Source organism: Adiantum capillus-veneris, chromosome 5 (assembly GCF_014529385.1).
Source record: "Adiantum capillus-veneris isolate H3 chromosome 5, ASM1452938v2, whole genome shotgun sequence".
NCBI classification, from domain to species: Eukaryota; Viridiplantae; Streptophyta; class Polypodiopsida; order Polypodiales; family Pteridaceae; genus Adiantum; species Adiantum capillus-veneris.
Window position 1 is genome coordinate 155,241,053 of NC_140935.1, and position 15,570 is coordinate 155,256,622.

The window sequence follows — 15,570 nt, forward strand, 5'->3', positions numbered from 1 at the left end:
CCCACAACCATGTTTGGTGGGTTAGAGAAAATTTGATTAAATATATGGTCATTGTCTAGATGCCACTACCCACAACAACATCAAAGGCAATCCCAAAGGGCCAAAGGAAGAGGCTAGGCACCAGAGATGGCAGTAAGGCACACCCATAGAAAAGAGCAAAGGGGAAGGAAGAAAAGCCCAAGGCAGAGGAGGTCCAAAGGAAGGGAAGAAAGCAAGGGAGCTTGTTGCCCTCAAAAAGATCCCTAGAAAAACACAAACACATGCCAAAGAGGAGTAGAAGAAGGAGACAAATAAGAAGTAGATAACGACACCGAAAGAAGGACACAAAGAGGGTAGTAGAGAAAGACACCAGAAGATCCAAATCCCAAGAAGGAGGAGGAAGAAAAGTAGAAGAGGACACAAAAAGTTCTAGAGCCCAAAAAAGAGGGAAAAAAGGAAGACGAAGAGCAGAAGAAAGAGCCAAACACTCCAAGAAAGAGCCAAAAAAGAACAGAGGAGGCCAGCACAAGGAAGAGTCTTGGGACTCCTAAAATTCCCAAAACATTTTGTAAAAACCTTTTATAAACATTACATATTCTCTCCTTGAGAGCATTTTGTAAGCATTACATATTCTCTCCTTGAGAACCAATACTTTTTGTAAAGAGCAAACATTATTTCTCTTGTAAATTCTATAACTTTCATTGGCTCCACCAGCACTCACGTAGCTCCAAATATAGTCTTTTAGTTTTTGTTGTTTTGGTGGAACATAAATACGATCTTAAAAAAATAGCCCTTTTTCTACCAGAGACCCATGAGTTCTACCTTTGTAAAGCTCCTCACCAATGGATCCATGCCAGGCATTCTAAATATCTATGATTCACTCCGCAGATTGACATTTTTCTATGCTTGAGGGATATAGGTTTGTAACAATCAGAAATAATCTAATGTGTACATATGCACCACTTACAGTTAGCTCTATGCACAAGATTCGAGCTCTCAAGATGGAGGTGAAGCTCCTTGTGCATGTAAACATGATGATGGGGAGGAGCTGGGAGCACAACGGAAGAAGAATACGCACGCACACACTCACACACACACCACCATAGCTACACACAGTTTGAAGGGGGAGAGCCAACGTACTGTATGCCCCCTTTCTTTCTTCTCTTATCTTATGCACGAAGGAACAATACACATTGTACTTAGTGTTAGTGGCTCACACAAGTGTATAGCTGTACACTTAGGGTTAGCTGCAGTTAGTGATGGGCGGTCAGCCACATGGCCATTAAACCTAACATTCTCCCGCTTGATGCCCAATGTGGGAGACTATAAAAATGGAAGAGCACCACTCTTCACCCAATGCCCATCAACTCATGACAGTGTTGAAACTGATGGCTGGAGAGACTCTTAGTGAGTGCATCCGCTGTGTTCTCTGACGTAGGAATCTTCACTAAATCAAGGCTCTTGTTTGCCAAGCATTCACGACTAAAGTGATAGCGCACATCAATGTGTTTCGTTCTGGAATGAAACACTGGATTGTTAGCCAAGGCAATAGCACTTTGACTGTCACAATGAATAAGTGATGTACACTGCTCCAATCCAAGATCTTTCACTAGGCGAGCAAGCCAAATAGCTTCTTTGCATGCTTCACTCAATGCAACATACTCTGCCTCTGTGGTAGAAATGGATGTACAATCTTGAAGAACAGATCTCCAAGAAATAGCAGAACCAGCAAATGTGTAAATCCAACCTGTTGTTGATTTACGAATGTCAACACAGCCTGCATAGTCACTGTCTACAAATCCCTCAATGGATGACTCTCCACGACCATAGCATAATTGTCTATCTACAGTGCCACTCAAGTATCTGAGAATCGACTTGACAGCATCCCAATTCTTTTTACCAGGGTTAGACATAAATCTGCTGACAACTCCCACTGCATGTGCAATGTCAGGTCTTGTAGCCACCATGGCATACATGAGACTACCACAAGCTAAAGCATAAGGAATTTTAGCCATCGCAGCTTTTTCCTCAGCAGATTTGGGACAATCGTTCTTGCTAAGTTTCAAATATCCAGGCAATGGAGTACTCAAGGCCTTCCCCTTCTGCATGTTGAAACGATCAAGAACCTTGTGCACATACTCTTTTTGAGAAAGGTACAACAACCTCTTCTTACGATCACGAGTAATGCACATACCCAAAATGTGATTGGCTTCACCCAAATCTTTCATGTTGAATTGACTTTTCAGCTTGGTTTTCAAGTCAGCAATGTCCTTCTTAGAATGACCAGCAATAAGCATGTCATCTACATAAAGGATAATCATAATAAGTTGTCCATTTGGTTGTCTTTTCATGTAAAGACATGGATCCTCATTACTGCGCTTATAGCCTAGGGAACGCATAAATGCATCAAACTTTTGATACCATTGTCTGGACGATTGCTTCAATCCATAGAGACTTTTCAGAAGCTTACAGACCAAATGTTCCTTGCCCTTGAGCACAAACCCTTCAGGTTGCTGCATATAAATCTCTTCCTCAAGATCACCATGTAAGAAAGTTGTAATGACATCCATTTGATCAAGTTCCATATCTTCAGTGGCAACCAAAGCAAGCAACATTCTTAGTGTCGTCATCTTGACCACTAGAGAAAAGATTTCCTGGAAATCTACACCATATTCTTGCTTGAAACCTTTGGCCACTAAACGAGCTTTATAATTCTCAACATTGGATGCAATCTTCTTCTTGTAAACCCATTTACAAGGCAAAGCTTTCCTACCTTTTGGCAATGGAACAAGTTCCCATGTTTTGTTCTTTGCAATACTGGATAGCTCATAGCATGTTCCCACTGAACCTTATCATTGGCTAGCATAGCCTCTTTGTAACAAGAAGGCTCACCACTATCTGTCAGCAACACAAAGTCCACGTTTGGAACAAACTGTTCTGGTGGATGTGAGACTCTTTGAGATCTCCTGGGCTGATCAGAGCTTGTACTAGCATGTGTAGTAATTGGCTCTGGAGCTATCTGTACAGGAGATGATACATCGGAAAACGTCATTTTCCGAAATTCAACCTCTTTCGTTGGCTGCCTATGCATCTTGGTCTCATTGAAGACAACATCACTGCTACGGATTACTGATTGACTTTCCGGATCCCATAAACGATAGCCAAATTGACTATCTACACCATAGCCAATAAAGATGCATTTCCTGGACTTAGGGTCAAGCTTAGCACGCAACTCCTTGGGTACATGTGCATAAGCTTCGCAGCCAAATGTACAAAGTTTTTCATAAGACAACTTATGTCCTGACCATAACTCCAAAGGTACACGAAACTGTAATGAAGCATGTGGTGATCTATTGATCAAATACACAATAGTGTATAATGCTTCAGCCCAAAACGCTTGCGGTAAATTAGCCTGCAATAGCATAGACATAATCCTCTCTTGGATGGTCCTATTCATTCGTTCGGCAACACCATTTTGTGCAGGCGTATAAGGAGCTGTAAACTTGTGTTGAATTCCCCTACTTGAACAGAAGTCTGCAAACTCTTTGGAGACATATTCTCCACCATTGTCTGAGCGTAAAGCTTTCAACTTATGTTCAGACTGAGTTTCCACACTAGATAAGAACTTTTTGAAACAAGAAAAAGTCTCATCTTTAGACTTCATGGCATAAACCCAAACATGTCGCGTTGCATCGTCAATGAATGTAACATAATAAGACGCACCACCATGGGATTTAGAAGTCATAGGCCCACATAAATCACTATGCACAAGCTTTAAGGGCTTTCTTTCTTTGTCAAAAGACTGTGTACGATGTGCTCGTGTTTGCTTACCATATTGACAGTGTTCACAAAAGGGAAAATCAAAAAATGATAAAGACGATAAGTAGCCCAAACGAGAAACAATTTCCATTCCCTTCTTTGACATATGACCTAACCGGCTATGCCATAAAGCAACATTTGGCATCTCGGTTACAGAAAGAACACTGTTCTTGTCAGATACATAAAGAGGATAAAGTGTACCAACTTTAGAACCATGGGCTAAAATAAGATGACCTTTCGCATACGCCAAGACTGCTGATGAAAAGTGACTTTGTAACCCAAGTCATCAAGACGTCCAACCGAAATCAAATTTCGTGTCAAAGCTGGAACATGACGCACATTATGTATGGTAAACCTCACCCCATTTGCCATAACCATAGCAATATCACCTATGCCCACAATGTCACAAGAGTAGCTGTCACCTAGCATAACAGTGCCAATGGTTTCCTCATATGTAGTAAACCAATGCCTATGAGGTGTGACATGCAACGAAGCGCCCGAATCAAGAATCCATGTATGGGACACTTCACCACTAACAAGTAGCTCTGCTGGCATAGAACTCTGCAAAGATAGAGTTTCTTGTGCATCATAAAATACATCATTATTTTCAGTCAACATATTGATGTCTTGTGCATCACAATCATCTTGCACTATGTTCAGTTCTTCAATCTTAACCGAACTCTTCGGTTTCTCCTCTTTATCATCATTGTCTTTGCCTTTGCCTTTAACTTTGTCACGCTTCCAAGCATAACAATCCTTCTTTATGTGACCAAACTTATCACAATAAGGGCATTGAACATTGCGACGACCAGGAGACTTTGATCTACCCTTTGAAGCATCTCTATTGCCCTCTTTCTTGGATTCACGATTCCAAGAACGACCTTTACGCTGTTTTCCATCCTTTTGCACATAATGAGCTTCGCCATGATGCGAGCTATCCATAGCCTTGCGGCACATTTCCTCTGACAAAACTACCAAAAGATCCTTGGAAATTTTCGGCAGAGTCTCCTTTGTATTTGGGACTATGTCAACCAAAATACGAGACAAAATGACCAAGTATGTCACTCATAAAGCATAGAAGAGAGCACTCCCTCTCAAAATCACACTGTATAGAGACCAACTGAGGCGCATAAACAGTCGAACTGACCATAGACCGCCAACTCGGCGTCAAAAGCACCTATACCACTCTATACATGTCCTATGGCGAGGCCTCGTAAGGGATGCTCCAGCTACCTGTATCACCGAAGGTATCTCCACATTTGAGAATACCCCAGCTGAATAAAAACCTCACGCTATCAACCCTCAACAACGTAGGTTATGCAGCAAAAACGTATAGCCAAGTCTCAGAAATGGCTACTTTCGGACCAAGTCTCCGAAATGGTCGGGACTGCCGTACTAGCCAAAAGATGGCTCCACAAAAGCGTACAATGGCAGTATCCACAAAGACGTACAACTCTGTCAAGACGCTCAAACAGGCGTCAAAAGCATGTGCCTGCAACTAAACATCCCTGCGGGGAGTCAATTTGCTCTCAAAAGAGCTCAAACACTGTCAAAAGTGTCAACATATGCATGAACGCATAAACAATTGCTCCCACTGGAACCATAATATCGCAAGCACTGAAACCTATAGCCTGTACCTGTACCCGTACTACCTGTACATGTAGTCGACGAAGACAATGCTGTCAAGCTTCCACTCTATGTGTGTGTGTATGAGGCCACTCCGAAAGAGGCTACACACTCCCGAATGAGCCGTGGGCTCTCGTAGATGGAAGAGACTGCAACAAAGGTACCTGTAACTGGCTATGGAAGCATTGCAGCAGAAACTACCACAAGAGGGCTGCAAATTTCAACTCTTGAACCGTAGCTCGAATGGGGTTTCTGATGGCTCGAATGGCTCCGAAAAGGCCCAAGGACACCTAATGGAAACGCTCTCGGGAAGCTGAACTTGCCAATGGCGAAATCGGAATCCTGTTTGCACTCTTGAAATTGCACGCGCACGCGGAAACGATTTCGAGAATGAAACCGCTCTGATACCAGATGATGGGGAGGAGCTTGGAGCACAACGGAAGAAGAATACACATGCACACACTCACACACACACCACCATAGCTACACACAGGTTGAAGGGGGAGAGCCAACGTACTGTATGTCCCCTTTATTTCTTCTCTCATCTTATGCACTAAGGAACAATACACATTGTACTTAGTGTTAGTGGCTCACACAAGTGTATAGCTGTACACTTAGGGTTAGCTGCAGTTAGTGATGGGCGGTCATCCACATGGCCATTAAACCTAACACATGATGCATTGAAACCTCCTTCACCGTCTTCTTGGCTCCAACAAGTCAAAAGTTTTTCACTCTTCCTTTCCAACGTGACAAGGCACTACAACATGCCGTGCAAAAATCGACGTGGATATCGATGACTCAAAGCTAGTTTTAAAACTAAAATGCGTTGGAATAAGCATCGAAATAAACGTCGGTATCGTATCGTCGATATATGCACCGGTATATTAAACGTCAGAATAAGCAATGAAAAAGTATCGGAATAACTGCTTGTATATGCGCTGGTATGATATTCTACTATACCGACAGCTATTTCGATGCGTATACCAACGTTTGTATCGAACTCTGTACCGACGGTAAAACCTACAAAAAATAATTTGGGCAGAGAGGGCTGGGAGTTGATACTGCATATACTGCAGCAATAGAAAACAACACTCTCTGCCAAAAGAAAGAGTGCACAAGCAACCGCACTCCACTGGTAGCTTGACGCTAAAGAGCAAGTGTATACAGATTAGCAAATTGTAAGAAGAACAAAACCACAAAATCAAAATCTTAATCATGGCAAGTTCCCAAAAGCATAACCATAATGTCGACTCCCAAACCATAGGAAAACGGCGTGAAGATTTTATGGCCATAATTAAAACATGATTCAAAAACTGTAAAACCATAAACATAGCCCACTTGCCATACCATTACTTGCTTGTCATACCATAACCATAGCAGCCATACCATCATTGCAAAACCATAACCATAATTAACCATAATCTGATTGCCAAATCATAACCATAACATGATTGCCATACCACCATTGCAAAACCATAACCATAATTTGATTGCCAAACCCTAACCTTACCATAATTGCCATACCATCATTGCAAAACCATAACCATAACTTGATTGCCAAACCATGACCATAACCTCTGTGCCATACCATAACCATAACCTCTGTGCCATACCATAATTGCAAAACCATAACCATAATCTATGTGCCATAACCATAATTACAAAATCATAATCGTAAACGAAATGCAAAACTATAAACATAAGCGTGAAACTGTACATATATACAATGAATGAGTACAATTGTATCAAGAAGACCACATCTACAAAAAAAAAAAAAACATATATGGAGGATGTCACCCTCATGGTAATGCCTCCCAATGACGGCCTCTCTCTCCTCCTGCAGCTGGGTCAAAAGGGCCACAAGTCCATGCTCGGTGTGTCAGAAGCACTCACGGCAACTTCCTGCAAAATTATGGTTTAATCATTAGATAAATATTCAAATAACATATACATTGTCGATAATTTAAAGCATACGTATAATACTTATAAACTCATGCCGAAGTGTGTCGTAGCCTCCACTCCCAAGATGTGACGCTCCAACAAACTCCAAACGTGCTCTGGCTACATCTCTCTGCTGAAATCTCTCAGAATTATCTTGTGTCTCTCGTGCAATCCCCGCCCACTCCTCTACATCCAACCATGCTGGCTTTGGAGTGCCCTCCTCCCTGTACCTGTCTCTTGCCTCCGACCGACGGTGTGACATTGTGGCAATCACCCGCTCAAAATCCAGTCATTCAAGACTGGATCATATCCCTCTGCCGACCTGTACTCTCTGTGAATGGCCTCAACGATATAATTCTTTCTTTCATTATCTTGATTCTCCCAAGTCTCCATCACAGAGTGGCCAAACTGAATTGTACAGAGCTGTCGAATTCTCTGTCGCATGGCCTTTCCTACCCTATCCGTCACAATAGCCCCATCCCTACTATTGTACACCTTGCTAGGATCATGCTCGTGTGATCCCCAAGGTGTACGTGGTGTGCTAATCGGTGAACTATCTATTGAAGAGAGTGGTGGAAGCTCTCTCGGTGGTGTGGATGCATCGGTAGAGCCGCTACCACAACAAACACCGCCTCCAGATTGACGCCTATCTCATCTCGAAGATGAACCAACCGTCGGTGTAGGGAGCACACTCGGCTGAGGTGTGGGGCCAGTTGATGTAGAGGGCACACTAGTCCTAGGCATAGGGGTGGCAGTAGTAGGTCTAGAGAAACCAACTGCCCAAAGGTTCTGTGCGTAACTAATCTGCTCTGGTGTGAGCAGTGTCAAAAAGGAGTCCATGCTCAGGTGACATGTCGACCGAAGTGACAAGAAAACTAAAACTACGAGAGTATGTATCATCATCATCGGCCATGGCTACAGATATACAAATAACACAGATAAAATACGTTAGTTTACAAAAGAAACGCTTAAGCAATACAAATAACAAAAAAACAAAGCTGCAACACAACTCAATGAATCTATCCAATATTGTAGACTAATAAAAAGAGTTTTACAACAGAGTTCCTAGCAAAAATCAGTAGGTAATCTCTCATCTTCTATGAGAGCTGATGCACCAAAGATGTCTATCTCAATATGTACTTATGCATCTTCGTCATCAAACTCCACTTCTTCATCGCTCTCCGTATCAACTTTAGTATTTGAAAGCTCATTTGTAGGTTCAGGCATATGCTCACCACTGACGTGAAACTCAAAATCCAAGCTTATATCATCCGTCGGCCCTGTACTTTGTTCATGAAGCTCTTCGACCTCAACTTACAATCCTTTACACACTTGCTTGCTCTATGGAGCAACTTGAACAACTTAGAGCCACTGCGGTTTATACAAATATTTTTCATCATTTTCTCTCCATAGTGGATCTAGTGTGAACACAACTTGTTCACAATGCTGCGAAAGTACGAATGTATCCCGTGCATCAGTCCACACCTGCCTAGAGTTCACTTGAATCAATCCACTCTTGTCTTTGCGTACAGTTGCATTAGGGCCGCTGGTAATAACTTTGAACCACTTAACATCAAAGATAAAAATATCAAACTTTCTAAAGCTAATCTTCAAGATGTTTTGGATGTAGCCAAAGTATTCAAGCTGGCTAGTCTCTGTGTTCTCATCCCTAGCACTACTCCTACTTTCTTGGACGAAGCTTGTCACCACTATCGAAGGTGACCCTTTGTTCGTCTATCCGTTGCACTCTAAGTGTTTTCCATGCGACTACAAAGCTCCATATTTGTGATACTGCAGCCACAAAATTGAAAGAAGCTTAAAGTTATTAAAGTAATGTGATCATGTGGAGCTTGAAAAGGAAGTTGTGAAAATTTAGGGCCAATCGCTACCCCTTGACATCTCCTCTTCGTCTTCAATAATCAACACTTCATTCCTCTTTGCCTCTGAGATTGTTGCATCTAATCACCACCCAATTGGAAAGTCAGACAATTTCTGAAGATGATCTGGAAAAGAAAGATTTCTAGTGGCACGGTTGCACTTGAATTGCAAGCGATCTGTCAAGCGTTGTTGCTTTTCCCCTTCATACCTCTCTAGCCACTTTTGCATGATATCTAAGTTGAGAAGACAAAATCTCATAACCTTTTCTCGCATTGTGATATCCATCTTCCTAATGATGCCTTGTCCTTGCAGCTCGTCCCATATCACCTTGACGTTGACCTCCGTAGTCCACATTCGAGGCATCTTTGGATAAATTGACCCCAAAAATTCACCAATGAGGACAAGAGACTCTTGTACAAGCCATCCTTCGGCCATGCTACCTTCGGGGTGAGCCCTTTGACGAACGAACCCCTTTAAAATCTTCATAGATCTCTCCAAGAAGAACATCCACCTGCTATGGACTACCCCAACAACTGGAACTTCATCGACCACATGCATAAGTACATGCATTTGGATGGTAAGAATGTTTGTTGGAAAGTACTTCTGCACCATACACAATGCTTCAATAACATTTAAGCGTGCTGCATCGATGTTATCTTCTCTTATCTCTTTTGAACTGATCTAGTGTACGAACTCACTGATTGTTCTTCTAATGTCATCTGTCAAACAATCCTTTATGGAAATTGGTAAGATAAACTGTAAAAATTTGTACCAAAACCACTAAGATTGTCATCTCTCGTAAAAGCCGTTTTCAAACATCACATGCACCCAGTGGAAGTATTGAATGAAGATATAGTCTTCTTCACTTGTTGCTCTTCTGCACAACTCAAAACCCATGGACCTTTTGGTATAGCAAATTTTCCATTGGGTTTAATCGAGGCCACATCTCTGGCATCGACCCACAGCCTGCAGGTCATCTCTTTGGGCCTTGCTCTCCCTTTTTCTAGTGATGATTTTCCATATGATCTCCCCCACATTCTTGAAGATGTGCATTGGGTCGAGCAGATGATTAATCAGAAGGTCACTCCAATACGGGAGTTCATGGAATATTGAAAGTCTTTTCATTCCAGGTGGCATGAAATCTCCCCTCTCCAGCCACATGTTTTTCCAATCGCTCGCTTTCAATGGAAGCATGTCATGTTTGCATATGTTTGGTCCACGTAGCTAATGTTCTTCAAGCAAAAATCTACCATGCTCCTCGTAAACTGTCTTACTCAAATGATCAAAGCGGTGGAAGACAAGTCGAGGACCATAGTTCGGACATGCATGATAGCTCGAGTAACTCAAGCCTGAAAATTCATAAAATCAAAATATAAAAGCGTTGGCATAGCCAGGAATAACATGTATGTGAAGGTTTCAAAGGCACTTACCTGAACACTCACCGAAGCCTGGCCAATCGAGCATGGTCCACATGAGAATGCCTTGTACATGTACATTTCAACGTCCGATTGGTTGGGACATGTCAACCACATTGCTCTTCTATAAGTGGTGCCAAATAGATGTCCATGTTCTTTGCTTTGTACTTTCTTGGGACGATCACTGACAACAAAAAATGGCCCTTCTTGATAGCCACGGTGGAAGATTATAATTAACTCTGTAATCTAAATGGGTTTACTCCGTCCATTGCCAGACCAAAGAGGATACATCGAGACTTGTTCTTAATCTAGGCCAACTTTTGTCTATGTGCTTCCATGCACAAGAGTCAGCAGAGGTACCCGCATCACATCATTTGTCAATCTAGTATTTGAGTGCCATGTCATCAAAGCGGCTATAGACTTGCACCTGAACATGCTCTTTAATCTTGGAATGATAGGAAAGTGTCGAAGGACCTTTGCAGGGATAAATTTTCCTTGTGTGTCCTCTCCATACCTGCTTGATCCACAATTGGGACACTGTTCCAAATTTGCATACTCATTGCGAAAAAATATACAATCATTAGGACATGCATGTATTTTGTGATAATCCAAGCCCAAATTAGTAAGAAGCTTTTTAGCGGCTGGACGGGTAGGAGGCATGTAATTGCCTTCCGGTAAGATTTGCTCATATAGCAACCTGTCGTGACATGAATAACTCAACCCCTTGATCACATTATTGAACTATAATTTGCACTTTGGCATGCTTAGGATACAATGTATTTACCTGGAAAGCTCTGTGACGGAGGCATCAGACCACCCATAGACAAACTGCAAATTAAGCATTGCCAAAGCAGTACAGAGAGCTCAGATTTTTGCACCATTGTAAAGTGACATGCGTGCAAGAGTTTGCATCATCTCGTCCTCATGCCGTCGATATTGACGGGATGTCTGAGGTTGGTTCACAGTATTGCCTTGAATATTGTCGTACTTCTATGTTTTCAATGATGGGATCCATGTCAAAGAACGTGTATAACATCTACTCCATGTATAGCATCTGCTCCATCTCTACTTGTTGAAATGCCACATCAGGTATTGGTTGGGTGGACTCAATCGATGGCTGTTCGTCTGAAAATCATCTTCTCTGGGATGAAGTTGGAGCAATATCTACTTACAAAGGTCGATGTAATGTCTCCGGACCATGAGATCGATAACGCAGGTCTTGTAGTTGCTCTATGGGAAAGAGACCGTTATTGCGTATGTGCTAGTCGCAGATTTTTTGTTTTTGAAAGATCTGATGCTTGCAGTGCGCACAAGGACACGCCATCCTATCATCCATACTTTATCTACCAATGATGAAACAAATAATTAAACCACTCTTGTTATAAGTACACACTACTAACTACATGACAATACATGACAACCTCACATTCTCTAGCCATACTCGATCCCCACACACCTCGGTCTAGAGGTGCATGGAGATTAGGACCATAGAAAAATAATCTCGTCTTTATTGGTCAATGACTATATATTAGGATTTTTGAAGTCTGTGTGCGCTATTGAAGTCCGATTGCATTATTTTACTTCGTTTATCAAAGTCCGTTTGCGTTTTTGAAGTACACAAGTTATTTCCAAAGTCCGTTTGTGTTTTTTCTACTATTTTCCACTAGATCTAACAACCTCACATTCTCTAGCCATACCCGATCCCCGCACACCTCGGTCTAGAGGTGCACGGAGATTACGACCACAAGGTAATAATCTCGTCTTTATTAGTCAATGACTATATATTAGGGTTTTTGAAGTCTGTGTGCGTTCAATTGAAGTTCGATTCCGTTATTTTACTTCGTTTATTAAAGTCCCTTTGCGTTTTTGAAGTACACAAGTCACTTTTGTTACCATATACATGTGGTAGTGATGTGTGTGAACACACTAGGACCGCCGGGGCATTTTTTCCCTCTTTAGGAGGTTTTTTCCCCCGTGCATTGTATATACGCCCATTACTCTAGGGCTATCAATCTTTCCATTCCACACTAAGTAACACACTCTCTATCATGTGCCTTGAGCTTCCTTCATCTTCTCCAAGCTGTGTGTGTTTCTCTGCAACCCTAATTCCAACAATTGGTATCAGAGCAGGTCACGTCCTCCCGGGCTTAGTCGCTAGCTGCTCCAGCACACGCCTGCTCACTTTCTCCGATTTCAATGAGCTTTGGCGAGCGTTCGCAGGTCGACAAATATTTTGGGATAGTTCGAAGAGCTTGGTCTGCTCAGAATTTTGATTTGGGCTCATTTCGACCTCCGTTTCCACTACAGGCAGTACTGCACAGGCTATTTCGTCATTTTGTGCAGAATTTCTTTCAGTGCCGTTTTCTGCATAACAGGTGCCTTATAGTCTTCTACGGTTTGTGCTATATAGCACAGGTTGTTCCCGCTCCATTTCTCCTATTTTCGGGCAGTTTTCACATCAGGTGCAGCATTTACCACGGCTGACAACAACAACACAGATGTGTTCAAGATGTTTGCTGCTGAGGACAGGTTGGATGGGGACAACTACCCTATGTGGGCTTATATGATGCAACATGTTCTTGCGTCAAAGGGAGTCTGAAACATTGTGCAGGGCATTGATGTACGTCCTGGTTCTGAGGATGTAGGCGATGTTGAGGATGTTGCAGGTCTTGTTGCAAGGATTGCAGCTGTTAGAGTTGTTTTGCTTATGGCAGAACAAGCTCGTTGGGATGTTAAGGATGCGCAGGCTCATGCATTGATCCTCACATCCGTTCAGCAAAATCTGCAAAACAGGCTTGGGATATTCTAGAAGGTCTTTACGCAAGCCGCAATGAGGCTAAAATTGCTTTGCTGCGTAAAGAGCTAGAGTCGAAGATTATGCATGAGGAAGATGATATGGACACTTTCCTTGCTAGTGTCAAGGATATCAATGAGCAGCTTATCTCTGAGGTGAAGTCATTTCAGATAGTTCCCTTGTGCAGACTGTACTTGATGCCTTACCAAATTCCTACCAGACTTTTGCTAGTACTTGGAGACTTATAACCCAAGGAAATCCTGAAGTTGTCAAGTTTGATGCATTATGCACATTGTTGTTGCAAGAGTCACTTTCTAGAAAAAACAGGACTAGGCAGCGTGCAGTTGAACAGGCTTTTATTGCTTCTCAAAGAAAGGGTGGTAACAGTAATGCAGTCACTTCTTATGGTTCTGCTGCGAGTGGCAAAAATTCTGTTCCTAATGCTTCTGCTAGCAGTACTTCGTCTGGCAATTCTGGTGATAAGGGCAAAAAGAAGATGCGTTGCCATTATTGTAAAGCCAATGATCACTTGATCAAGTCGTGTCCTAAGTTGAAGGCCAAAGAGGCTAAGAAGAAAGAGGGTGGTTCCACTACAAATGCAGCCATTGTTGAGTCTTCTATGAAAGGAGACTGTGTTGCTGATGTTGATGCAGAATGGGATTTTAGCGCAGAGTGCACTTACAATCCTGTTGTCCATGATGCATGCTTGTCAGTTACTGCAGATTCACATGTGTGGTATTTCGACAGTAGTGCTACAAAGCACATTACCTCACATCGTGAATTGTTTACCTCTCTCGAGTCAGTCCCTCATGGGAATTCAGTCACTTGTGCCAACAACGCCTCTTATCTAGTTCAGGGAGTTGGAAAGATTGTGCTCACTGCTGCTAATGGCAGTTCCTTCACACTTGTTGATGCACTTTATGTACCTAGGATCAAGAAGAATCTCTTATCTGTATCCGCACTTGCTAGACTTGGACTTGTAGTCAAATTTGTGGATGACAGATGTACAGTTCATGATCTCAGTTTTGGTGATGAAATTGTTGCATCTGGGCTTTTGTGCCGTGGGCTGTATAAGCTCACTTTGTATGATAAGTGTGGACAAAATTTTGCAAATGCTGTTGCAGATTCAAGGGCTATTTCAGATGCAAAACTTTGGCATGCACGTTTTGGTCATCTGAATTTTGTCAGTTTGCTGCGTTTGCAGACATCTGATATGGTTGCTTCTTTGCCCCCTCTTGAAGCACCTGTCAAACATGTTTGTGAAGGCTGTATTTTGGGTAAGATGCAGCGCTCTAAGTTTCCAAAGGATGGTTCAGTTCGGGCCACATGCAGGTTGCAGCTTGTGCATAGTGATGTTTGTGGGCCCATGCAAACTCCGTCCTTGGGCAATTACCTGTACTTCGTGACTTTCATTGATGATTACTCCAGGCATGCATGGGTATTTCCGCTTAAAGCGAAGTCCAAAGTTTTTATGTGCTTCAAACAATTTTTGGCTATGGCTGAAAATGTCTCGAAATGTACTATGGGCACCCTCCGTTCCGATCGAGGGGGGGAGTATATGTCTCATGAATTTAATGCATTTCTAGCTAGTCGTGGGATAAAACACCAATGTACAGTGCCTTATACACCTCAGCAAAATGATGTTGCTGAGAGGAAAAACAGGTCACTGACGAAAATGGCACGATGTATGGTCAAAAGTCAAGCTTTGCCGCATTCTTTTTGGCTTGAGGCCATCATGTGTGCCACTTATGTACTTAACAGGTGTCCTACGAAAGCTTTGCAGTCTATTACTCCATATGAAGCATGGCATGATATAAAGCCTTCTATTGAGCACATGCGTGTTTTTGGCTGTTTGGCATATGCTTTGGTGCCACAAGTGCAGCGCAGAAAATTGGATGATAAGGCTGTCAAATGTATTTTTGTTGGTTATAGTGCTGAAAGCAAAGGTTACAGGTTGTATCATCCGCAAACAAAACGTATTCTGGTTTCTCGGGATGTAGTGTTTGTGGAAGATTATGTTCAGCCCTTGCTGTCATGTACTAGAGACAGTAATGTAAGCTCATAGGACATTTATGACACTTTGTTGCCTCTTTTCAGTGGTGGAAATACGAATGTAAG